The sequence below is a fragment of the Protopterus annectens genome, chromosome 8.part0 (genome assembly GCF_019279795.1).
Source record: "Protopterus annectens isolate FY-2018-M chromosome 8.part0, PAN1.0, whole genome shotgun sequence".
In the NCBI taxonomy this organism is placed as follows: Eukaryota; Metazoa; Chordata; order Ceratodontiformes; family Protopteridae; genus Protopterus; species Protopterus annectens.
In genome coordinates this window covers 142626373-142651914 of record NC_056741.1, presented here as the reverse complement: position 1 = coordinate 142651914, position 25542 = coordinate 142626373, and positions in this window count along the sequence as shown.

The following is a 25542-nucleotide window of genomic DNA, read 5'->3' as shown; positions in this document are numbered from 1 at the left end:
CTGGCATGAAGCCTCACAGAATTACACGGGGAGTAAGAAATGGATAATAGCTCAGGTGTTTATCTTTCAGTAACTGTTGCATTGAGACCTTGGGCTATGTTGTCTGTGGAAATTGTTTTTAGAATCTGAAGTTTCTGATTAGTAACTACATCTATAAAAGAGCAGGGTGAGTGGATAGTGGAATTGCATCTGCATGTTTATGTAGGGTTGCCACCTTTTCAAATGGCCAAAGTGGGACATTTTTGGTACAAACATCAGATTTTACAGGCCGACACATACCCACGGTCAGTACAAAGGATAGAACTTAACTTTTTTGCCTAAATAATAGCTTATTCTTGTAGCATTTTAGCTGCTTATTCTGTGTCTTATAACATTTAGGTATTTTAGATACAGAATAACTGTTTCATGCAACTATTACAAACAATATAGGACATAATTATGTCCTACAGTCTCAATACATTTGCCATTTTTAATATTTTTTGTCAGGACACAACTGCCCAAAGAGGGACTGTCCCTTGCAAAGTGGGACAGGTGGTAACCCTATGTTTATGTACAGGTGCTTGCAAAGAGCTTTTACTTACATCAACAAGGTAAAAACTGTCAACTCCATTATTTTATTTTATTTATTTATTTTTATTTTATTTTTATTTTATTTTACATTTGTTGACCGGGATAGTCCGACTGGACACATGTCCGTTTTCAGCGGAGGCCCGGGGAGAAAAGCTCCAATATTACAAAGCAGATGATAACAATATATGACAGATATATATGGTAATAGATTATACATTTCATACATAGATGTAAGAGGAGAAAAAAAGATTACAAATACAATAATATGTACACTAACAATTGTAGAGAAGAAGATACATAGATACATAGGTGTAAGAAGAGAAAAACAGGATTACAATTACAATAATATGTACACTAACAATTGTAGAGAAGAGGGTGAGATCTGAATGTTATGAGATTCAGGTAGAAAGTAGGTGGCTTTTGCCTTGATGGAAGGTACAAATGAAAAGGACTGGGAGAGTTACTTAGTCTGGATTGGAACACTGGCAAAGCCAGTGGGTTTTGAAGTGGTGGGTGAGACCTTTCTTGAAAGAATAAATGGAGGTGGAATTAGTGAGACTGGGTGGGAGAGAGTTCCAAGTTTTACCGACTGTGTTGGAAAACAAAGAGTCCCCTCCTGTGTTATGGGATTTAAGCGTCTGTACCAGTGATCTATGAGATGATCTAAGTCTGTTTTGGTTTATATAAGGGGTGAGTAGTCTACTCAGACCAGGGGTGTTATCTGGTTGAGAGAGTACTTTGTAAGTAACTATGAGTTGTTGCTGTAGGATTAGGTTGGGTAGTTCTAGCCAGTCTAGGTTCTGAAGGTTGATACAATGATGGGTTTTGTAGGGTAAGCCAGTTACAAATCTGGCGATATGATTATAACAACAGGAGAGTTTGGATAGTTCCGATTTGTTGGGGTTTGTAAGTATTGGGGAGGCATACAGGAGGGTTGATAGGAGGTGGGTGCGAGCAATGGCAGCTTTTGCGATGGGAGTCAGAAAGGATTTTATTCTATAGAGGGACCCCAGTTTTTTATTAACAGTCTTAATAGTTTGGCTAATGTGAACATCAAATCTGAGTTTGTTATCAATGGTGACTCCTAGTAGCTTGGTGTAGGTGTCTGGGGAGATGATGGTACCATTGTTGGATTGTATGCTAAAGGGAAAGGTTGGTTAAGATTATAATCTTAATAACCATCATTAATGAGAACTGTGCAGTGTGTGGATGTTGTAAGAAAACAGATGCCTGATGTTTTTGGTTTTCAGATCCTTTTGTTTGTTACATACCAGTAGAAATAATTTATGCCTCACTGAAGCTTTATTTAAGGCATCTTAGTTTTGAAAAAAATACAATTCTCCTTATTTATTTTACCTAGTACAAGACTGTTTTAAGTGCTTGAATTGTTTATTTATAAAAGCCCTGGTGTGAAAAGAGTAACTTTAACTCATTTGGCTTATGAACTGTATATTATTTTAAATAAAATAGTGTAAGTTATCTCCTGGGTGAGGGAGTATTATATGATGTATTGTGTTACATGTTGTTTATAGAAAATTTGCTAACATTGTGCTTAATGGAGGAAAATATAGTATATATGTTGCAGCTATTTGTCTATGTTGGGCAAATACAATTTTGAAAATCTGCAGTGCATACACACCATTGGTGCAGAAGGCTACAGGTTCTATTCCCACACCAAGTATATCTATTGCTGACACTGCAGTGCAGCAAATAGGGGGTGCAGCACTGCTAAGTGTGTCATACTAAAGTATAATATATATATGTTGCAGCTATTTGTCTATAGTAAGCAAATACAATTTTGAAAGGCTGCAGTGTCTGTGAGTCAACAGGTAGCACACTTGCCATTGGGTCAGAAGGCTGTAGGTTTTATTCTCATAGCAAGCAGATCAGTCGCTAACCCTGCAGCACCCCATAAGGGGGTGGTGTATTCCTGATTGTGTCATCCATCAAATGAGACATTAAACCAAAGCTCCTTCTGCCTGAGTCAGTGGTAATTCAAGTTAATGTAAAAGATACTATAATACCTATTGAAAAGGTTAGGAGAAGTTTCACAATGCCCTGGCCAAATTTCCCCTTATAGTATAAATGCCACTTGAGGTCTCTCCCAGAAATGGACTACTAGCCTAGTGGGACTAAGCCAGGCAAAAAAGGATGAATAAATACCACTGCGGTAAAATACAACTTGAAAATGCTTTATACAGATATATAACTTTTATCCCATGCAAAAGCAATGTGACAGAATTACCATATACGATAGCTTGCTAAAATACAGGGCAGGACTTTCTTCCTTTTTATATGGAAGAAAGTAATTCTGTAGAGTTACAATTCTGTATACAAAAATAAAATCAAAGGAAGTCTTCATTTTAGTAGCTTGTGAAAAAGGCTGCCTAATCATAGGTCATTAAGAGATAGTAAAGAAGTTAGGTCTTTCAGAATCAGAATTATAGAAACAGCTCTAATGAATAAATAGCCAGTTTTGTACTTAATCAAACATAAAAGTATGATACAGGTGTGATGAAAGGAGGTACTTCCAGCACAGCTAGCTGGAATTTTGTACTAATTATATGTCATTTGTGAATATAAAACTGATTTATACAAGATGCTTGTGTTACAAATATATTAGAACTGTGGGTCATACAAGGTACTGGTGTTACAAATGTATTAGACCTATATGTCGTCTATATCAAACTGATTTGTACAGACGTTTGTGTTGAAAAGGTATTTGTAAAGTGCTTGTATTTGCAATGTATCCACGGTGTACCTTACTGGAGAGAAGAGAAGTGGACATGCACTATTGTAACTGTTTAAATGTATCTGTTTTAACAGAGGAAACTGGAGGGTTAACTTCAGTTCAGCACACTTTAGAAAAATATCTGAAATTAAATCACTTTATAGGCTAGGCCATAAAGATGATATCTCACATGTTTCAAGGCAGCCAGAGAAACAAAGTCTGTAGTAGGAAGCTTTCTGTATTGTCTTTGGGGTGAACAAATAATTTCTCTGGAAGCATGGAGGTATGGAATTGTTTTATGACTTCCAGCACCTGAGCAAAAGCTTTCATGTGTGAGTTTTTATAAGTAGGTGCTAAGTCCTGCCAGCTTCCAGCAATGGGGGGGGGGGGGGTTTGCATGGGAACTAGAAGTCAGATGACCAGAAATGATGTAATTCTACAAGCTATCCCAGCAGTAATATTTTAGATATTATTTTGAGAAGTCTCTTAGTGAGACAGAGCATTCTGTATTCTGTCTTGGACCTGACAACAAGAAGAACCATTCACCACATCATCTGCCTTGCTCTATTAAGTTAACTAGGGAACAGTAATTGTCTTAGATTCAGTCAGGAATATAATGAAGCTTAGTTTAGATATTGTTTTTCTTTGTCTGTGATTTTAAACTCTGATGTCACTGTGAATATATATATATATATATATATATATATATATATATATATATATAATGTGCGGACATGGTGATCCGCTGTGGCGACCCCTAACCGGGAAAAGCCGAAAGAAGAAGAAGATATATATATATATATATATATATATATATATATATATATATATATATATACTGAGTATTTTCTTGTTGTTTTATTATTTATTATTAAACATATTTAAACCTTACATTGTGGCTGATCTTTGTAGAGATATTTAAGTTTTGAGGGTATCTGCATATTTATTTGGTGACACTGTGTGGGCCACTCCTAATAGCCTTGCTCTAGGTCAAACTATCATTTATATTAATTTCATGCAGTATATTGGGGACCCTTGGAAGAACCTTAAGGTAGCTGGCAGGAGTGTCTGGTGGCAGTCATAACTACTTTATAGTCTGGGCAAAAGGGGGCATAGCTAGTAAACATGTGCCAGCCTTTCCCAGGTGTGTGTGTGCTTGTATATATATGTGTGTGTGTGTGTGTGTGTGTGTGTGTGTGTGTGTGTGTGTGTGTGTGTGTGTGTGAATCAGATCTCAAAGAGTGGGTGTCGCAGCTACTTGGGCAGGGACACAAAGCACTAGTTGGATAGAGAGGGTGCTGGAGGTCTTGGCTTGGAAACTTAGCTGAGATCTCAACTCTATTGCATTCTCTGATGTAGAAAATTACCTTACCAAAGCCCAACTTATTGTCAGTCCTAAGAAAACACAGCTAATGATTATAACCAGTGCTAACAAAAACTCCATTAGCAGTCAGTTCACCATCTACTCTGCAAACTCTACTCCAGTCACTCCAGTGTCACAGGCTAAGCTACTAGGAATAACCATAGACTGCCACCTAAAATTTGATACTCATGTCAACTTAACTACAAAAAGAGTACATGCCAAACTGGGATCACTCTACCACATTAAACTGTTTCTCACGAACAATACAAAATCCACCATTGCTCACTTCCAACTTCTATCCACTCAACTCTACATAGCCCCCATTCTAACAAATCTCAATAAAACTGACCTAAGCAAAATGAAAGCCTGCTACAACAGAATTGCCCGCTTTGCTGCAAATTCCCCATACAGATCCCATAACTGTACTGCTCTGCACAAGCTCCACTGACTTGAACTGGGGAGTCTTACTGGGGATCTGGAGAAAGAGGGGGAAACCAGCCATGGACTGACTGTGGTCTCTGTGTGCTGTTAAGGGAAATTGCACTTGATGTAGAGACCTGCATCTGGAAATACTGTGTGTGTACCTGTTATCCTCCCAGTAAATATCCCCCCACTGGTGCCAGTAGTGAAGATTAAGGATCCTGGTTTACTGGTCCAGAAATGGAGGGTCATGACATATTAGTTGGCAGTGGTGGGATAGCTACATCACATATTGGTTGGCAGTGGTGAGATCACCATATCGCATATTGGTCACAGTGATGTGGATATTGAAATCCTGTAGCCTGCAAATGTTGGTCACTAAAGAAAGTGTTTTACTCTTAAGCAGCCACATGGTGAACATTCGGCATTTCATATCACAATAGTTTTATTTAATTTTTTAATAGCTTAGTTAGTCAGGGACAGCAGGCAAGAATGTCAGCAGAAGATTATGGCAACCTGACAAGGAGCCATTTGGCTGAGATGTGCCAAGCCAAAGGACTGGTGCATGCCAACCTATCTAAAGGGAAAAGGATTGCAGCCTTAGTCACAGCGACATCACAGACCAGCAGTCAGCAAGACAACCAGACTGGCCTTGGGGATGTACAACTCTCAGAAAATGGGCAGTTAAACTTTTCCTCAGAGGACTTAAAAATCCATCTGGTGTTAAAGAGACTTGAACTGGAGGCCAGATGTTTGGAATTAGAATCAGCAGAGAGACTGCAGCAGGAGAAACAAATGGAATTAGAATCAGCAGAGAGACTGTGGCATTTGGAGGTTGAAGAAAATGGGAGGCAGAGGCAACATGAGAGAGAGATGCTGACTCTTTGCCAGGGTCATGGAGGCAATGGGGAAGTAAATAACTGAACACCAGAAGCAATAAAGGTCAGTAAATTTCTTCCACAATTTACAGAAGGTGATAATTTTTATTGTTTTATTCATATGCTTGAAAGGGTATGTAAACAGTATAATGCTGACCAAGGGCTCTGGTAATGGTTCCTGACCCCCTTACTCCATGGTAGAGCTGTAACTACTGTTTCTAAATTGTCTGATATTGATTGTTTAGACTATAATAAAGTAAAGAAATGTTTACTAAAGTGTTTAAAGTTAACACCTGCAGCTTATAGGAAAAAGTTTCATAAACACAGATGCAAGGCAGATGAAAGCGTGTGTTCATAGGTTCATAGGTTCATACTAGGCTATCTGCCCTCGGGCATTTATAAGCCTAGCCAGAATGTGTTTGGCTTTCGCCACCCATTTTAAATTTATTTTGCTATGCCCTTTTTCGAGGTTAGTATACTGTGCCTCTGTCTAACAGTGACACAGAAGTGATACCCGGGGTAAACCTACGATCTCCCATCCACTCATCAAGATTCCTCTTGAAGAGAGTCAATGAGGGACTCTGCCTAACCTGGACTGGGATTTTATTCCAGAGTGAAGGGAGCCTCTGGGTTATGAATCTGTCCCTCCAGCATGTCCTATTTATTTCAGTGCTGAGGTTCAAGTCTCTCGAGCGCGTAGCTCGAGGGGATTTGGATTTTCTTTTTTCAAAACAGGTTTATTGTTTTAACATATAAGAGAAATATCATAACAATTTTATACAAGTAATTAAAAATAGGTATTATTATAATATTCAACAAAACAACTAAAGTATTTACAAAGACATCCACTACAATCAGATCAATTAATTAAACTAAAATACCATGCTATTGAAATTAAAATTTTTTTAACAAATTTTGTAAATTATCCCATACAATAAAATAAGATGTTTTTCTATTTGTTCTAGTCCTAATTGTGTTTATTTCCATATGGTACACTATATTCATAACATTTTTAAATTCATTGAACGAAGGAGGTGTATCTGAAATCCAATTTCTAGTTATTATTTTCCTAGCCACTGCTAGAATAGACCATAACAAGGGAAGCTTAACCTTTTTAACACTTTGAGGTACAGGTGTGTTGAATAATATAAGAGATTTAGAAATAATGAAATTATCTGTAAAAGAGCCTGCAAAAATTCATTAATTGACTTCCAGTATTCTTTCAATTTTATACAGTCATAAAACATATGAGCCCAGTCAGCATTAATTTCTACATTACATCTCTTACATAGATGATCTTTATTATTTATTTTATTCATCATCAAAGGTGTATAAAAAGATCTATGTAAAAATTTCCATGTATAAAGTCTCCAGACAATGGAAGACGTAGTTCTATAAGCAGATTCCAATATATATTGGTTATCTTGTTGATTTGGTGGGTCCCCATTAATAGAAGTGAAATAATTCCAGTATGAATCTACACTGTAAAAAGTTTCTTGTCTGATAACTTTATGTATGTATGAAAGTTTACCTTTATCAGAAACTTTATGTTGTAAATTTAATATCAAGTAATCAATCAGTGTTGGAATAGATTCTTTAACAGTTATAGACATTAAATCTATTTTATTAATGAGATGTTGTCTAAAGGTCTGAACCTCTAACCAGCAAGTTTCTCTTAGATCAAATTCTTGTTTTAAGAAATCTAGATTTTTAACTTTATTATCAGATATCAACTGATACCAGTACTTTAGATCATTATCTATAGCTAAATGAGTTCCTTCAGAAGTAGATGACAAAAGCATACCCTGAGTATACATTATAGGAAATACAATAAAATTCCATTCCCTATACTTAGGGTGCATGAATATAAAGTTACGATAACTAATAATAATATTTAATGGGTAACAAACCATATGTTTAGGTGTAATAGGTGAAGTACAAAATTCCTTTAGTAACCATAACATGGAGTTATTTACAATCATATTTTTATGTGTTAAGGAGATTTTCATGAAGTGTATACTAATTAGCTCCCAATAATCTTTCCATTTTGTGACATATGACTGATCTATTAATAAAGTAATAACTTTTACAATAGAAGAGATAGTATATAAATTAAAGTCTGGAAAAGAAATACCCCTTGAGACCAGCTATTAGTATGTTTCTTTAATGCAATCCTAGGTCTATTAGGTGCCCATAAGAAATTTAACATTAGTGTGTTCAGTTTCTTGATAATTATTTTTGTAGGTGGAAGTATTATTGATTGTATTAAGTATAAAATCTTGGGGAATATTATCATTTTAATAATTGTAAGTCTCTCCTCCATAGTAAAAAACATATTATTCCAGGTATTAAAAAGATTTTGTATATTAAGAAAACAGGTATTATAATTATTATATATAATAGATGTAATATCTTTAGATAGTATTATACCTAAATAAGTTATCTGACCTGAATTGGGTACATATTTAGTAAAATCAATAATGAGAATATTTTTTCGTGTATATATAGGTAGTATTTTAATTTTTTCTTCATTGAATATTAAACCAGAAATACTTTTAAAATTCATCATGTTATCAAATAGAGACTGTATAGAATAATTAGATCCTGCTGATGTAATTAGAACATCATCTGCAAAAAGTTGAATTTTGGATGTTGTATTTTCATCTATTTCAAAACCCTCTATGTCAGTACTGTTTCTGATCAAATTAGCCCAAGGCTCCATTACTAAAGTGAATAATAGTGGAGAAAGTGGACATCCTTGTTTTGTACCTTTAAGAATGGGTATTTTTTGTGAAACATATGTTCCTACCTTAATATAAGCCAACGTTCCTTTGTATAAATGTTCAATTAGGTTTACAAATGCATCTGGGAAGTTTGTGCACTTCATTAAGGTAAACAGATAGTCCCAACTTACTGAATCAAATGCTGAACTTATATCAAGACTAATAAGTGTTAAATCTTTCTTTTTCCTATTTGCAAAATCTATTAATGTTAAAGTTCTTCTTATATTATCAAAAGTATTTCTATTTACAATGAAGCCTGTCTGATCTATATCTATAATGATGGGAATTATTGTCTTCAATCTATCAGCAAAGATATTCATAAACATTTTATAATCAACATTAAGTAATGAGATGGGCCGATATGAAGAACATCTAGTTGGATCTTTATTAGGTTTTAAAATTGGAGAAATAAATGTATATTGCCAAGATGGGGGGGTTATTAACTCAGTTTGGGCCAAAATAAAAACCTTATGTATTAATGAATATGTATTTTTAGAAAGGATTTTATATATCTCTGGTATAATACCATCATTACCCGGTGCTTTGTTTAATTTAAGCTTATTTATTTGTGTAATAACTTCTGTATATGAAATACTCTTGCCCAATAGTTTAATCTGTTGTTTATTAAGCTTTTTATTCATATTTGTGGTTATAAACTCCTTTATTTTATCTTTAGGTTCCATGTTAATATTATTATGGTTAATTTTGTGAAAGTGATTTCTAAATTCATCTAGTATTTCTGGTATACTAGAAACATTCTTCTTTTTCCTTAGAGAAAAGATTTCTTTGATATGGTTTTGTTTATTCAACCTTTTTGTTTTATTTTTAAGTCTATGTAAGTATTTGGGGCTTATTGAATAAGACAAAAACTTGTATTTCTCTAAAGTTATTTTAACTTTATGAGTTAAAATTTCCTTGTATTTCTCATTTAGTTTGTTTATTTCTTCAATAACTTTCTTGTCCATAATATTTTCTTTATTATTATGTTTATAAGAGTCTAATTTACTTTGAATATCTAACAATTCCTTATCCCAAGATTTCCTTTTATTATTATACCATCTGATACTTTGTCCATATAGATATGATTTTAAGGCATCCCAAACATAAACAATGGAGACTTCTGGAGTGTTATTTATGTCTAAAAAATGTTTTACTTCTGAAAGTATATATTCTTTATAGTCTTTTAGTTGAGTTAAGTATGCTGGTATCCTTTTGATCTGAACATTATGAGTATTTTTTATCATGAATTCAAAAACAATTGAATTATGATCAGATATAGGACATGAAATGATTTTGGAATTAATTAAATCTGTTACCATCTGGTTAGAAATAAAGACCCTATCTATTTTTGAATAAGTATTGTATCTGTTAGAAAAAATGTGTATGGTAATGATTTTGAATCTATCTGATTATTAATATCATTCAAATGATAAGAATTAGCAAAATCCTTTAAATGTTTTGCATTAGATGTAATTCTTCTCTTTCCTATAGTGGTAGTATCACTTTCATGTAGTATACAATTAAAGTCACCAGCTAAAATAATATCTCCTATAGAGAATGATATGATCTTATCAAGATGATGTTTCACTGTATTAATACCAATTCCAGGTATCCAATATACATTAATTAAAGTGTAAGTCTTCCCATTAATTTGTATTGTAACCATACAAAACATTCCTTTGTCATCCTGATAAGACTTAATGGTTTTAGGAATGGGCATACTTTTATTCCATAAAATAGCCACTCCTCTTTTTTCTGAGTGTGCTCTGAACTAACCAATACTGTATATTTGTTTGTGGCTAGTTTATCAATATCTTTTTTTCAAGAGATGGGTTTCTTGTAGGAAGACTAAGTTGGCCTTATGTAAATTAATGTATCTTATTAGGCTTGCCCTTTTACATGGATTATTCAATCCATTAATGTTTAAAGAAATTCCTTTTAAAGATGTCATTTGGCATTTTTAAAACTTAAGAATCTTATGATCAAAATAACAAATAACAAGATAAGTAATGTTACATCTCCTCCTTTAGGTGTACCTTTAAATATAGCTGTATTTATTGAATCTCTTATGGGATTTCGTATAGGATTCAATTTTGTTTGTAGTGACAATGAATGTGCAAAATATATTGTGGATGTCAAAACTATATACAAATAACAATGAACAAGTGAAAATAATGTAAGGATTAAACCTTGCATCCAGCCTGGAGTTATAAACTCCAACTTAGAGTAGTATTTACCACTCAAGTTAACCCCTTACCCTAAGCAGCAGTACGTCAGCTACCACCTTATCAATTTAATACTAGTTATATTTAACTGAAGTTAACAGTTTTCAAATCAATTATCTAGCAAGACAAGACTACACATTTGGTAAAACAGCATCATATAAACTAAAATAAACCTTTTTTTTAAAAAAACTGTTCATACTACTATATACATCCATGTAATATAAAACACTTGTATTCAAATAGCATTCAAATAATCTTGATGTTAGAAATCAAGAGGAGAGAAAAATAAGTTCTAACATTCATTTAAATCAAAAACTTTGGCTAATATGATTCAGACATTACATATATTAGGATGCATCTATTTTCTGTCATGTAAATACAGTTAACAGCTTCCAAAAAAACCTTGAATTGCTTGTATATGAGCATTTACTCAAACTCATTATTGCCAATAGAATAAAATATTGTATTCATAGAAATTGTTATAAATCATACTTCATAGTTAAGCAGATTCTCAGAAACATTTATATACATATCTACATACACACACATACACACACACACACACACACATATATATATATATATATATATATATATACACACATACATATATATATATATATATATATATATATATATATATATATATATATATATATATATATACATACACACACACACACACACACACACACACACACACACACACACACATACACACACACACACACACACACACACACACACACACACACACACACACACACACACACACACACATACACACACACACACACATACATATATATATATATATATATATATATATATATATATATATATATATATATATATATATATCTGATCTCACTGAGTTGTATCTTTACTGAGCACCATCTTACATTGCTGTCCCTTCAATAAATATGTCTGCTTTATACAAAATAATGCACAGCAAACACATTTTAGTAACCAGATTTTACAAACATGCTATACTACTGCTTTAAAATATATCACATGACAATTTCTTCCAGTATAGAGTTATAAAATTATTTATGCTTGTCAATCAGATGAATTAAATGAGTTATAGTAATGTATATGTTTGGGACATAGGTTTTTAACACATATTATTAATCTGCTATTCCTGTATCTGTGATGTGTCAGTGTGATATCTAGGTCAAAGGTGAGACCAGCTGCTTTCAGCTTCTCTGTGAGAATTCTGAGAGTTGAAGCTTTTGAAGTAGCTCATGGACACTGTGCATGAGACAGCCCACATCTCAGATTGTCTCTCTTAACATTTTGGCGGAAACTTATTAAAACTAGTGACAAACATTCATTTAGCAGTGTAAATGCATCTAAACATGACAAAACCTTCACAATGCATTCTACAGGTTATTACAGACTCTATGTAAGTGAAATCAAGCCCAAAATTATTAATAAGTAACAAAACTCAACATTTTTGTCCCAACTCAACTCCTATGTGAATCTTATTATTTACTGTGTCTATATGATCAAAAGTATTTCTATATATTAATAAAGAAAAGAAAAGAGAGTAGAAAGTAAAAGGGTGTAAGGCAGAAATAAAAAAAAATGTAAGAGAAAGCTATAAGAAGTATATACAATGGAATATTATTTACTGTTTATATTAATAGAGTTAAAAATAAAACCTATTATTTACTATTATTTAGTTCTAATTATTATTAGTTAAAGCATGACAGATTATTTACAAACAAGCATAAGCAGTGTAATCAAGAAAGTATAATTAGGTAGTGTCATTCCTGTATCTGTGATGTGTCAGTGTGATATCTAGGTCAAAGGTGAGACTAGCTGCTTTCAGCTTCTCTGTGAGAATTCTGAGAGTTGAAGCTTTTGAAGTAGCTCATGGACACTGTGCATGAGACAGCCCATATCCCAGATTGTCTCTCTTAACATTTTGGCGGGAAACTTATTAAAAACTAGTGACAAACATTCATTTAGCAGTGTAAATGCATCTAAACATGACAAAACCTTCACAATGCATTCTACAGGTTATTACAGACTCTATGCAAGTGAAATCAAGCCCACAATTATTAATAAGTAACAAAACTCAACATTTTTGTCCCAACTCAACTCCTATGCAAATCTTATTATTTACTGTGTCTATATGATCAAAAGCATTTCTATATATTAATAAAGAAAAGAAAAGAGAGTAGAAAGTAAAAGGGTGTAAGGCAGAAATAAAAAAAATGTAAGAGAAAGCTATAAGAAGTATATACAATAGAATATTACTTACTGTTTATATTAATAGAGTTAAAAATAAAACATATTATTTACTATTATTTAGTTCTAATTATTATTAGTTAAAGCATGACAGATTATTTACAAACAAGCATAAGCAGTGTAATCAAGAAAGTATAATTAGGAATAGCATTTGAAGAACATATAAACTTTTTACAAGGAATAAATATGTTATTATTCTATTAATCATATTTTCATTACTCTTCTCTCCCTGCTCTCCCCCACCCTTTACCCACTACATAATCTAAATAGAATGTCATTGTTTAAACAAAGAAAAGAAGAAAAAGATAAAGGAAAAAAAAATGTATCAACTTACTGACCTTATTTTTCCTCTTCAGAAAGAGAAACAAGTTAAATCACAGCTTGCCATTAAATCTCCAGATATTTTGACTAGTTATGAAACAAAACATTTCTTTGCACACAGAGAATAACTTTGATTAAATCTTTTTCAAAATATCTGTTGCTTCTTGGAAATGCAGGAACTATATTTAAAAAGATTAATAATAAAATAAAATGATGAGAGAGAAAAAAAAACATAGTACAAATCATTTGTTTTTTAGTCTCTTCTTCTTCTCTGAAGTCTTCCACGAAGTTTCAGTTGCCAGTCTCTTTAACGAAGGACTAGCCCATTCCATTTCTTCTATTTTTTCCAAAATCTTATTTTTTTTGATAAACAGTAAAGCAGAGTCTAAGTCATCGAAAATTTTAGGACCATCAGGAAGGAAGATTTTAAACTTGGCAGGAAACAGAAGGTATGTTTTAAACTGTGCTTTTTTAAGCTCCCTTATTAGTGGCAGAAAAACTTTTCTTTTAGCTAATACCATGGAAGAATAGTCATTGTCAAAACGCACGGGATTTGGATTTTCTGAGGTGCAGCATGTCCATTAATTCCAGGTTGGACATGGCTTTATACGTCAGGCACAGATCGCCTCTGAACAGGCGGTATGCCACTGAGTAGAGCTGGAGTTTCTTTAACCGGGCAGCATATGGCATCTGTTTGAGCCCTTTGATCCTCTTGGTGAGGTACTTTTGGGGTCTTTCCAGTTGCTGCAGGTGTCTGGTAAGGTACATCACAAAAGGGGCATTGTACTCAATTATGGGCATGATGAGGGATGAGTAAAGAGGCACGATGACCTCCCCTGATCTAGATGTGAATCCCTTCATGATTAGGTGGGCTATATAAAATGTTTTTCTAACCACTTTGGCCACGTGGTTGTCAAATGAGAGATTGCTATCAACTTGGGTCCCTAATTACTTCTTCTGTACTTAATGGATTTCCACCTATGTGGTAATTTGTGGGCACTTTGTTTTTGCCAAAGGGGATGACTATACACTTTTTGGCATTTAGCTTGAGGCCATGGCTCTGGCACCAGTTGTCTGTTTCTATGAGGCCCTTTTGGAGGATGCTTGTGTCGGCTGGAGAGTCGATTATGGTGCCCAGTTTGCAGTCATCTGCAAACTTGGTCAGCCACAGTCCTTCCGTGTTGGCCTGTACCTCCGAGAAATATATACCGAACAAGAGAGGTCCAAAGACTGAGCCTTGTGGGACACCACTTGTAACTGGTTTGGAGTCTGACATGGCTCCAGCAATTCTAACCATGTGGGTTCTGTCCTTGAGCCAGTTTGCAATCCATCTAGTGACATAGGGGGTTATATTTAAGCTGGTGAGCTTATCTATAATGCCCAAGTGTGGTATTGTATCGAAGGCTTTTGCGAGGTCCAGGTAGGCTGTGTGGACCACCTTCCCCTCGTCAATGGCCTTGGTGACTGTTTCAGAAAAATCAACCAGATTTAAGAGGCAGGATCTGCCCTTAACAAAGCCGAACTGGGTAGGAGCCAGTGTCTGTAGGTCCCCAATATCTTTATTTATGAGGTCCATGATGATCCTTTCCATAGCTTTGCAGACCAAGCTAGTCAGGCTTATGGGGCGATAGTTTCCAGGATCCGTTGAGGCACCACCTTTATGGAGAGGGACCACTGTTGCTGTACGCCACTCTTTGGGCACATATCCTGTAGTAAGGCTGAGATTGAACAGTAGTTTTATGTTTGGGTTTAGCTCTTCTTGGAGTTCATGTAGGACACAGCCTGGGACACCGTCTGGTCCCATTGATGCTGTGTTTTTTGCTTCGGAGAGGGCGGCTCTTATCTGAGCATCTGAGATGTCAGGGGGGCAGCACTCTGCTGGGATAGATATTTGCCCTTTTGGTGGGGGGGGGGAGTTTGCACTGAACCTGTCAGCTAGGATGCTGGCAATGTCTGTGGGTTCAGTGTATTTTTTGTCATTTTGGACTAATTCTGAGCATATCTGGGAATTACCACCCAGGTTCCTAACATAACTAAAGAAAGCCTTGTGATTATCCTTAGTGCCCTGTGCAATTTTTCTCTCGATGCTGGCCTCAGACAATTTTATGAGTGCCCGTAGTTTTTTGCTAATACTGATCAGTGATGCCTTCCCTTTTTGGGATTTTGCTCTATCATTTAGTAGCTTCCTCCTTCTATTGTATAGTTTGTTTCTGGCTGGGGTCCACCAGACAAGACGTCTACCTTTGGAGGATTGGGTCTTGGTTTTATTTGGGATTGCATGATCCATGCATTCCTGAAGGTGTTCATAGAATGCGTTTATAAAGGATTCTGTGGTCTGGGCCGTATTTTCCACAGGCCCGGGGGCTTTGAAGGATTCCATATCGGTTTTGAGGAGTGTGAAATTTGCTTTAGAGAAGTTTTTCACTGTGGTTTTCTGGGCAGGGGGTGGGGCCGGAATGTGAATATCCAGTGAGATTAGTTTATGGTCTGATCTTACCAGTGAGGGATACACTTCTGGTCTGGAGCATAGAGTCCCCATGTTGGTGATGATCAGGTCCAGTATGTTTTCCCCTCTTGAGAGAGTGGTAACAAGTTGTTCCATAGCATTTGAGCTCATAAATTCTAGGAATCTTTGGGCTAGGGTGTTGGAGCTAGAGTAATGCTCCCAGTCTATGTTTGGGTAGTTGAAGTCGCCCAATATAATGGTGTTTGGAGAGACCTTCATATTTTCCAGTGTTCTCAGGAAGGCTGAGTGGGGTTCCTGGGTTTGGGAGGGTGGTCTGTAGCAGGCTATAAACTGGAAGGCAGTTTTACCCACTGTTAGTTGCACATGGATAGTCTCTAATGCTTTGTGCTTTGCCACCAACCTGGAGGTGTGGGTATCTTTGATGAATATCGATACTCCTCCTCCTTTTGTGGTTCGGTCAAAAATTTTGGGGCCGAAAAGCATGGTATGAGGTATAACCTGGTAGTGCTGGGGTGCTCTCGGGAGCCCTGAACCAGGTTTCTGTTACTGCACAGATATCGATGTTCTCCATGCTAAGGAGAGTTTTGAGTGTGTGCTTCTTGAAGTTTAGACTTCTGGCGTTGAGTAGCATTACTCTTAGTTTCTTATCCCTTGTGATACCTATGGAGGTGGGTTTGTCTTTTGAGCCTTGCTTAAAAAAGGCACTATGGGGGTAGCAAGAGCCTTTGCCAATATCTGAAAGCCCAGGGGTGACAGGTGCAATCCATCCCTAGCGAAGCATCGTGGCTTGTCGAGCATATCATCCCAAGCTGACAGGCATTGGATCCCCTTTGAATGACACCAGTACTTAAGCCAATTGTTGAAATTGATCATCTTGTCTTCATATTGTGGCATCATTCTTGGTGAGGGTAAGATGCTACTCAAGGTCAGGGTCATACCGGCCTGGGCTACATGCTCAGAGAGCTCCTTTATGTCTCTTTTCATGTAGTCCAGGGAGGTACGTCTCAGGTCATTCACACCAGCATGGACAATGACTGAGTCATATTTGTACTTGCCTTGGAGTGACCTGAGTGCTTGTGTTACGTGGCAGATCCTAGCGCCCGACAGGCTGCTCACCGTGACCTTCTCCTTGTTCAGCCTGGTGAGCGGGACGTCAGTGTGCCTGACGATAGAGTCATCTATTACAAGTGTATCAGGTGTGTTGTTTAGTCTTAAGGGCTGTGACTATTCCGCACACTGGCTTTGTGAGATATGTGTTGCACGTGTTTTGTTTTGGGGTAGCGGTTGCTTGGCTGTCTGCTTTGGAGGTCTCTGCTGCTTAGGCAGATCTTTATTTAGAGCCTCCGAGTATGTTTTTGTGTGATTATGTGTTTGGTTTGCTGTCGTGGTAGGTGTATGTGAGACTGGAATTGTAGTGAGTGTGGTTTCCTTCTCCTCCTGACTGGTTATGCCAGTACTGAGTTGAGAGAGCTTAGCCTCCAGTTTGGCTATATGGCTGCATCTCTCATATGTGTTGGAATTTGTTGGGAGGAGGAGAGGGTTGTCTGTGTACATGAGGCAGTTGTAACATTGCCTCAAGATTCCCAGATTCACCAGCGGGACCGGAGAGGAGATTGACAACTGACCTTTGGACATGCTAGAATATTATTGGGAATTCCTTAATAATTGAAAACAAGGGCCAGTGGGGAGTGAGGGTCTAGTGCTTTTAAGTTTTAGTGCTGACTTATATAATTGCTTTAGTGAGCAAGTGCCAGGTAACTTAAGTGCAATGTGTTACAGGTAACTTAAATGCAAAAACAACAAAGAGTAACTTTCTTTCAAGTGAAACATAAGATAACAAAAAAAAGTAGACCTAAACCTAGCAAGCAGATCATCACTGCACGGGAAAGTGATTATATTGCTGAGTTAAGAACTTATTTTCATACGTGGGTGAGTGGGTGTCAGGTCACCACTTTTGAAGGGTTGGCAAACCTTTTCATAAGGGAACAAACCCTTAGCCTTTTGCCTGCAGACATGAGAATCTGGTTGGCAGATAGGGAATACAATACCGCAGATTAGTTGGGGAAAAAAGTAGACCTAAACCTAGCAAGCAGATCATCACTGCACGGGAAAGGGATACCCAGTGCTGCACGTAGGTATAAGGGAACCAATGGTGGGCAGCCTAAACTGCCCCAACAGAGTTCGCCAGTAACAGAGGAAGCCACAAGTTCAGATACATGGCCAAGATCAAGGGTTAAGTGTTTTAAATGTAACCAGTGGGGCCATGTGGCATAGAGATGTTCATGGAGGCAAGGTAGGGAAGAAAAGGTAGGGGAGCCAGCAATTGGGAATAACAGAATGCCAGTGGTAAGTTGTCTGGAGACAAGAAGGGTACCAAACTACCACAAGAGGTTATATCCTATCTTAATCGTGTCTATATTAGCCAATCGAACATTTAAGTTAGAGAATATCTAAACATCAACCTGGTAATATCGAAAAATTAAAACAGCGAATGGCCAATTTAATGTAGGGAATGAATTCCCTTGTCTGCAAAAAAAAAAAAATTAAACCAAAATGAAGTGGGGGGCTGTGCCCCCACACCCCCTTAACTAAATATGCCAACTCTGAGATCACTCTACAGTGGAGAAAGGGGCAAAATCTGCATAAAGGCCAAGGGAATTCTTTTCCTGCGTTAAATTGGCCATTCGTGTTTTTTGCTTTCGCTATTACCAGATCGACGTTTAGGTATTCACTAGCCTAAACGTTCGATCAGGTAATAGGAACCCTCTTAGTAGATGAGAAACAGGCCACTGCTAAGAGAGACACAGCCTCTGACCTAACCATGTGAAGCCTTCAATGGTTAAATAGGAGCACTACTTGCTTGGGCAGTCTACTCCAGTCAGAGCTTTAGGAGGCACCCTATTCCAAATACTTTTGGCTAGGGTTCACCTTGACTGGAAAGGTGGAAAAGTAAGCAAGTAAGTGTGTTTGAGGATATCTCTGCAGATGTCTTGCTAGGGAATGATTTCAATAATGCAGTACCTTGTGTGCATGCAATTACACTCAGTCAGGCTTGGAGACAAGCATGTGGATCTGGTAGCCTGGGAGGGACCCAGACAGACAACACACTTGAAGCCAGGACTGGTGAGGTGGCTACTTAAGGGAGTGGAGCTACTCTGTAGCAGTGAGACTGAAGATGAGCCACCACTGCTGGTGGGTAATGATGCTCCCTTGGACAGAGTGACTGCAAGGGCAGAGGTGAGTAGTAGTACCCAGGCTGATAGTGAGGCAGCACTGTTACAGGATACCAGACTTCCTTTGGAAGGGAAGCTGGGAAGGGTAACAGAGAGTTGAGACAGGCTCAGCTCTCAGACCCTACATTACAAGGCTTGAGGGAGGTAGGTAGGGAGGCACCTGATTCTCAAAGAAAAGGAGATTGTATATGAAGCAACCAGGAACACACCAAGGAAGAAACAACAAAAAAGGATCCACCAAAGAACAATTTATTCCAAAAGTTGATTTCTCTCTGACGTCTCGGCCTGAGCCTTCAAGGAGTACAAATAACTAAAACTCTATTCACATATATATATACACTTTCATTAATTGAATCAATTATACAATTAGTAATAAAAAACACAGTGATTCAATTTAAACATTCTCCAGTTAAAATCTTCATTAAGACCTTCAGGGAATAAAGTTTTAAACTTTAAAATAAAAGTAGCTTCTTTTTGTTGCAACAAACGTTTTATATTTAAACAATTATACTTATAATTTGGTATTTGTTCTAAAATAGTTGCACATAAACCATTAGAATTACTATTATGACACTGTAAAAATGTGTTGCTACAGGGCTTTCTACTTTTCTGTTAACAATATCTCTGACATGTTCCAAGAGCCTTGTTTTAAAGGCTCTCTTCGTCTCTCTGATGTAAAACTTCTTACACGGACAACTTAGGGCGTAAATCACCCTTTCTGTGCAACAGTTAAAAGAATGTTTAACTTGAAAAGCAATGTTGTTAATGTGTTCAAAAGAGGGAACTACAAACTTGCAAGCTTTACATTTACCACACCTAAGTGTGCCTCTACTTATAAGATGGTAATGTACAGCCTCACTTGGAAAGTTAAATTTACTTTTTACTAACATGTCCTTAATACTTCTGCCCCTGCAATACGAAAACTTTAAATCAGCATTTAGCCAGGTTTTAACACTGTTCAAAGAACATAAATAATTCCAAAATTGAAAAACTATTTTAACAAGTTCACCAGAAAAACAGCTATATTTAGTAACAAAATACATGGTTTCTTTATCTCCTGAACTAATATTTAAATTTCTTGCATCATTCTGTATCATATATCTTTTGTTACATTTATATTGTTCATCAGTGTTTCTAAAAAATTTTCCATAACTTTTTTTTAATATAGCCTCATTATAGCCCCTTTGTAAAAATGAATTATATAACAATTTTAATTCACTATGGAATATATTTTTATTGTTGCATAATCTATTAACACGCAACATTTCACTATATGGAAGGGAATTGATGGTATGTGGTGGATGACCACTAGAACTATGTACATATTGCACAGTGCCTGTAAATTTCCTATTTACTGAAGTAATTAACTCTTGACCATTCAAAATTTCCAGTTTAACATCAAGAAAGGGAACGCAAGTATCTATCTTTAATCCATCGAACTTCAAGGAGAATCTATTTGAATTTAAATCAACAAAAAATTGATGGGCCAGAGCCTGATCCCCTTCCACTAAAAAAATTAAATCATCCACATATCGATAGTACTTAATGACATGTTTGTGAAAAAATTGATGTCTATATATATACTCAAGCTCAAACAGCCCCATGGCTAAATTTGCATACATGGGGGCAAAGGCAGCCCCCATGGCAGTGCCCTGTTTCTGACGATATAACTCATTATGAAATTCAAAAAAGTTGTTAGTTAAAGAAAATTGGGTTAACTCCACAATGTATTCAGTAACAGGAGAGTTACCTAAAAAGAACCTAATAGCCTCTATGCCAAACCTATGGCTAATGCTTGTATATAGGCTCTTAACATCAATGGTTACCCAATACATGTTCTTATTCCATTTAACATTTCTTATTTTATCAAGAAAATCAAATACATCAATCAAAAAGGAAGGTAGTGCCTTAACATAAGATGAAAAATAATGATGTAAAAATATACCAAAATTACGCAAAAAATATTTGCAGCCTGAAACAATAGGTCTGCCAGATGGTTTCAATAAATTTTTATGTATTTTGGGTAGACAATAAAAGTAAGCCATGTCACAATCATCAACTTGAAATTTATTCTTAACATCACTGGTTACGAAGTAGCCTAATCTCAAACCCTTGGATATAAGAATTTTATATCCCATAATAGCAGAATTGTAGCTCTCAATATCTGTTTTTTTATAAGTATTACTGTCATTAAGGTGTTCCATGCACATATAAAAATAATCCTTAGGATCGAGAACTACCAATTTGTTGCCTTTGTCGGCGGGTTTAAAAATTATATCATCCCTCTTGCTGAGCAAAAGTAAAGTTTGCCATTCTTTAAACGTCATATTGTACTTAATATTGCTTTTATTGTGCATAAAAGAATTATGTGTTATTTCAATAGTATGATTCATCATTTTCACAAAATTAGAAACTTCACTGTGTAAAACATGAGGTGTAAAGTGACTATTAGAAGGTACTTTTTCAGTATTCAACCTAGAATATGCATTGACAGACTCATCAGATGTGCATGAGTAAAAACTATCCAAAGAAACACTCGAGTTACTGTCAGAATTATCCTGAAGCTGGCTAATATTCTGACTAAAAAAATTCTTAAGATGTAGTTTCCTACCAAACCTATACACATCAGTTTTTAAATCATGTAACCTTGACACAACTGTAGGGATGAATTTCAAACCAAGGTTCAAAATTAGAATTTCTTCATCATTAAGTGTATGCTTAGATAAATTTACAACATAGTCACTATGGTGGTTTTGAACTGGGTTACCATTTACCTCTCTTATGGCCACCCTGTCCATTCTGTTCATATGCTGTATATTGTGTAAATTCCCGTTGACGTTTTTCTCCTTGCAGATTCCTGGAGGGCTGAAACGATTCATTGCGAAACGTTTGTCGAAAACCTGCTGGTTGTTGTGCTGCCAGTAAACCGGGAAACTCTGGATCTCCGTATTCTTCCTCACCCGAGGTAAAGCCCCCTTCAGAAGCAGACGCCGACGAGTTTGGATGACGTGTATGGCTGGATTCAGCCTGGAATCTTACTCGTTTACGTCCTTTGTTCCGATTGGCTCTCGGAATGAAAGCCTTATTCATTTCATAGTCGCGCAGGTCTCTGACAAGCTTGCCTTTCTTGCGTTCTATCAAAGTTAGTTCAAACTCCTTTAATTTATCTTGAGTTTGAACAAGAAAATCATTTAAGGTGGAAACCGGAACACATTTAGAAATGTCACCACATATTTTCTTAATGTCTGTACATAGTTCAGTTTGTTTCAGTTGATCCCGCTCCACCAAAATGTGGAGCCATTCCGTAACACAATTGTGGGCAGCAGCAACCCATCATTCATGAAAGGCAATGTCAGTGTCTATAGTTAAATCAAAGGGTGTTGTAGGATCTTTATACACCCTTAAACCTCTCGGAGTAGTTTCTGTGTCAATATATCTTTGTAGCCCACAGATGTTGAAGAAGGTTGCCGTTTCCTTCCACATTTTTTTCTCCAAATTTTCAAATAGTGACTTATGTTCAGCATTTAGTGGTAAAGAAGTTTTCTTACCCACAGAAGAGAAAGGATTAGGAAAACGTTTCTTGCGTTCATGCTCCCATTGTTCCCAAATGGGTAAATTTTTATCTGTTGAATTTCTAGTTAAAGGCAGACACTCACCTCTCTCAGTGGAATTAGTGAGAAAACTGTCTAAAGACAACTGACTGCCATCCATGGTTTCACGAAAAACTCGTGGCAATTGTAGAAGAGGATCCGTGGACATAGATGAAGCAACCAGGAACACACCAAGGAAGAAACAACAAAAAAGGATCCACCAAAGAACAATTTATTCCAAAAGTTGATTTCTCTCTGACGTTTCGGCCAGAGCCTTCAAGGAGTACAAATAACTAAAACTCTATTCACATATATATACACTTTCATTAATTGAATCAATTATACAATTAGTAATAAAAAACACAATGATTCAATTTACAAGCATTCTCCAGTTAAAATCTTCATTAAGACCTTCAGGGAATAAAGTTTTAAACTTTAAAATAAAAGTAGCTTCTTTTTGTTGCAACAAACGTTTTATATTTAAACAATTATACTTATAATTTGGTATTTGTTCTAAAATAGTTGCACATAAACCATTAGAATTACTATTATGACACTGTAAAAAATGTGTTGCTACAGGGCTTTCTACTTTTCTGTTAACAATATCTCTGACATCTGCATAAAGGCCAAGGGAATTCTTTTCCTGCGTTAAATTGGCCATTCGTGTTTTTTGCTTTCGCTATTACCAGATCGACGTTTAGGTATTCACTAACCTAAACGTTCGATCAGGTAATAGGAACCCTCTTAGTAGATGAGAAACAGGCCACTGCTAAGAGAGACACAGCCTCTGACCTAACCATGTGAAGCCTTCAATGGTTAAATAGGAGCACTACTTGCTTGGGCAGTCTACTCCAGTCGGAGCTTTAGGAGGCACCCTATTCCAAATACCTTTGGCTAGGGTTCACCTTGACTGGAAAGGTGGAAAAGGAAGCAAGTAAGTGTGTTTGAGGATATCTCTGCAGATGTCTTGCTAGGGAATGATTTCAATAATGCAGTACCTTGTGTGCATGCAATTACACTCAGTCAGGCTTGGAGACAAGCATGTGGATCTGGTAGCCTGGGAGGGACCCAGACAGACAACACACTTGAAGCCAGGACTGGTGAGGTGGCTACTTAAGGGAGTGGAGCTACTCTGTAGCAGTGAGACTGAAGGTGAGCCACCACTGCTGGTGGGTAATGATGCTCCCTTGGACAGAGTGACTGCAAGGGCAGAGGTGAGTAGTAGTACCCAGGCTGATAGTGAGGCAGCACTGTTACAGGATACCAGACTTCCTCTGGAAGGGAAGCTGAGAAGGGTAACAGAGAGTTGAGACAGGCTCAGCTCTCAGACCCTACATTACAAGGCTTGAGGGAGGTAGGTAGGGAGGCACCTGATTCTCAAAGAAAAGGAGATTGTATACTGGAACAAAGGGTTACTGTATAGAGAATAGACCCCTGATGGAGGGCTAGAGGGTCAGAAATACAGCAGTTGGCAGTGCCTAGAGCCTACTGTCTGGCACTTCTAGCCATAGCCCATGACATTCCCTTTGCAGGCCATATGGGCATAAAGCATACCAAGAGACGTATTATGCAGACGTTTTATTGGCCTGGGATTGCAAAGGATGTATCAGGGTACTGCAGGACCTGTGAGCAGTGCCATAAAGTAGGCAAGGCAGGAGACAAGGACAGAGCTCCTTTGGTGACTTTGCCTGTGACTGAGGAGTCATTTAAGAGGGTAGCTATGGATATTGTGGGGCATCTGAGTACCCAAAGTTCCACCGGGAAGAAAAATATCCTAGTGGTAGTAGATTATGTTACCAGATACCCTGCAGCAGTGGCCTGTCTTCCATTGAGTCAGAAAAGATGGCAAATTCTCTGTTAGAGATTTTCAGCAGGGTAGGTTTCCCAACAGAAATACATAATAGAAGTGCCAATTTCATGTCAGACCTGCTGGCTTGTCTGTGGTAGCACTGTGGAGTGAAGCACCTAAAAACCACTCCCTACCACCTTTTGATTAATGGTTTGGTGGAGAGATTAAACTCTACACTAAAGACAATGCTGTGGGCAATTGCCGACCAGTTTAACAGAGAGTGGGACAATATTTGCTTGATCTGTTGTTTGCTAACAGAAAGATGCCCCAGGAATCCACAGGTACTTTTTGAGTTGCTGTATGGGGATAGGGTGAGGGGACTTCTAGATATGATTCAAAATGAATGGGAGGGTGAGTGTGAATCCCACAAGGAATCTATGTGGCATATTTCTAATCCTCAGGACAAAGCTCAGGGAATTAATGGGCTTGGCCCAGGAGAACCTAGCAGAAGCACAACAGCAGAAAAAGGTCTGGTATGACAGGAATGCTTGAGCCAAATAGTATGCTGTGGGGCAGCAGGTGATGGTTCTCATTCCTGTTTGACACAATAAGATGCAGGCAACTTGGGAGGGACCCTTCAAGGTGGTAAGGAAGGTCAGTGACATTAACTACATGGTAGAACTGGCAGGCAGGAGGCAGGGGCACAAACTGTACCATATTAACATGATGAAACCTTACCATGACAGGGAGGCCCTTGTACTGAGTACTTGCAGCAGGAGTCAGGAAGAGTCTGAGGTGAATCTATGGCTACAGCAAGCCAGCTAGCAAAATCCCAAATTACTAACGTGGAGCCTAGGGTTGCAGGCATATGATATGATAGTGCAGCACAGCAGTGGGGTCAGCGATACCAAGGCAG